The 2,975-nt window shown below is 35.4% G+C and overlaps 1 long non-coding RNA gene across 1 annotated transcript; it reads right to left on the bottom strand.

Annotated features, from left to right (window-relative positions):
• Positions 1-488: 488 nt before the first annotated feature.
• On the bottom strand, positions 489-2,975 carry LOC116979165. The gene is made up of 2 exons (XR_004413636.1): positions 1,840-2,975; positions 489-1,721 (listed from the first exon to the last, which is right to left on the bottom strand). It is a non-coding gene; the product is annotated as an uncharacterized LOC116979165 (long non-coding RNA).

The raw sequence follows: 2,975 nt of genomic DNA on the forward strand, positions 1-2,975 counted from the left end.
GTGAACCAAGATGCATCATCAGGTCCAATGATGATGCATTTTTTACTGACCAGCATTTGTATTCCAGTCCCTTTGCTCCTCCGCACAATTTGGATTCTTGTAAAATTATAACAACTTCACACCTATTGAGGAAATTAATTTCATCTTGAAATCTGTTGCAGTTTTTCTTAGTATTAACTACAGTACTCGTCCATTAATATTTGCATATTTAGAAAATGTGTTCCAAGTAATTTACATCGTATTTACGAAGTTTCTTCGCCATCTTCTTAGTTGGTCCAGAAACTTCGTAAATACAATGTAAATTACTTGGAATATGGATTTTCATTACGGAGATGAAGATGAACCGGCTCCATTATGTGTCATTTGTCATGAAATTTTAACAAATGAGAGTATGAAGCCTTCCAACTTGAAGTGCCATTTTGAATTGAAACATATCGAATACAAAGACAAACCTGTGGAATGTTTCGAGAATAAACTTAAAGATTTAAAAAAAAACTCAGAAAATAATGTGCGGCCTGACAGGAATGATCGGAGATGGCGCAAAAAGGTCTTTTGATCGTATTTGGCTCTCAAATAATACTGTTCATTGAAGAATTACCGAAATGGCTGAAAATATAAAACAAATATTATTCTCCGACATCCGTCAGAATCGTTATTATGCATTACAGGGGGACGAATCCACTGACAATATGAATTTTGCAAATCTTTTGGTGTTCGTGAGGTATGAAAAAGACCAAAGACTTCATGACGACCTTTTATTTTGCCAACCTTTGCCAGAACATACAACTGGAGAAGAAATCTTTAACATTATGGATGAATTTATGCAACAAAACAAACTTGATTGGAAGCGTTGTGTTGGAATAAGCACAGATGGAGAGAACCATGGTCGGATCTAAACAAGGGCTTGTTTCAAGGATTCAAACTATTGCACCAGATGCAAAATCGACACATTGTTGCATACACAGAGAGGCTTTGGCTACACATATGATTTCTGCAGACCTAAAAAATGTTTTAGACGAAGCAGTGAAAATCATAAATTATATTAAAGGACGCCCGTTAAATGCCCGACTTTTATCACAACTGTGCGAAGAAATGGGTAGTAATCATACCCAACTTCTTTTCCATACCAAGGTACGTTGGCTTTCTCGTGGAAAAGTGTTGACTCGTTTATTTGAACTCTGGAATGAACTACTGGTTTTTCTTAATGAAAGCTTTGAATTGAAAGAATGTTTACAAGACTGGAGATGGCTCTGTCAATTAGCATATCTGGCAGACATATTTTTGTTTTAAATAATCTTAATTTGTCCTTACAAGGCAAGGAAATTTCTATATTTCACATTCAAGATAAGGTGAGCGCCACAGTGGCTAAATTGAAGTAGTGGTAAAAGCGAGTTGTTAATGAAGTGGACTCTTTTCAGTCTCTTCATGAATTACAGACAAGTTCAAGCGAACAAATTGAAGACGGTGTGATGGTTATTATAATACAGAATTTACAGAGTTAACAAATTAATCTAGAAAAGTATTTCCCTGAATTGGACAAAGATATTGAGTGGATAACATACCTATTCAACATCAATCAATCAGTCTGAAGAAGGGTTTCGGCCCGAAACGTTGCCTATTTCCTTCGCTCCATAGATGCTGCTGCACTTTTGTCTACAATCAGTGCCAAAAGGTCTGTCGCAAACAGAAGAACAACTTTTGGAACTAGCTTCTGAAGGATTCTTAAAAAACAAATATAAAGAGAACACATTATCTTCATTTTGGTTACAAACACAAAATGAATTTCCAGAATTGTCAGATAAAGCTGTAAAGTTCATTTTTCCATTTCCAAGCTCATACCTGTGTGAAGTTGGATTTTCGGTCCTTGCGGACATTAAGACGAAGAAGGGGAACCGCATATTAGATGTCGAACCGCAACTGAGGTTGAAATGAACAACTACAGAGGCAAATTTTGCCGAAATATTTTCCCAACATAAGGAATTACAATCTTCACATTGATGATAAATTATTTTAATTAAAAATGTATTTAATGGATACTTTATTAATTTTATTCTAGTAATTATACATGATATTATAGAATTTTTTTGTTTACATGCTAACTTTAATCCAAAATAAAATGTATGCTATTTTTATCGACTTTTACAATGAAATACGATTTTGGGAATCACATATCTAGGGCAAAGCAGCCTGCTTGCTTTAAACATTAATTTCCTCCCACATCAATGTGTAAGACCTATAAAATATATTGCAGTGATTCACCCAGGAGATCCCAAAGATGTGACCTGTACCATCAAGAATCCCGAGGACAGCAGATATGTGGGAACACCACCACCTGCAGGTTCCCCTCCAGGTTGCACTGTCACTGATTTTAAAATGTATTCCTATTTCTTCATCATCACTGGGTCAAACTCCCAGCACTCCCTACCCAACAGCACTGCTGTATCATGACCAGGACTTTTGTGATTTAAAACTGAGTTGACAACAGCCTTCAATGGTAATTGAGGATGGGTTAGAATTTCTGGCATTGCCAGTGATAATCATTTCAAAAATTTAACTCACAATTTATTAAAATAATCAAAAGCAGAATGTAGAGTGGGAACGATGTGAGGGAAAATAAACAAGAAAGCAGAAAAAAAGAGAAAGTCCAAGTAAAAATAAAATTGGGACGAGATTGATTCACTGGGTAGGAATCTATTTTTCAGACACATTGGCCTCCCACAAGGAAACGCATTCAGCCACAAATTTATAGGTTAAAAGTGACAAAATTATCTTCTATTTATTCAGATTGATCTTTGTAATCTTCATTTGAGGAACAAGCATTCCACAAGATGATAATCGAGAATTAAAAGTATACAGTACAGTATTTCCTTATCTATGCAAATCTAGAGATTTACATAGAACTCTGGAGGAACATGTTAGTTAAATATGTAGGAATGAACCACAGATGCTGGTTTAAACCGAAGATAGGCACCAAA

The sequence above is a fragment of the Amblyraja radiata genome, chromosome 12 (genome assembly GCF_010909765.2).
Source record: "Amblyraja radiata isolate CabotCenter1 chromosome 12, sAmbRad1.1.pri, whole genome shotgun sequence".
NCBI classification, from domain to species: Eukaryota; Metazoa; Chordata; class Chondrichthyes; order Rajiformes; family Rajidae; genus Amblyraja; species Amblyraja radiata.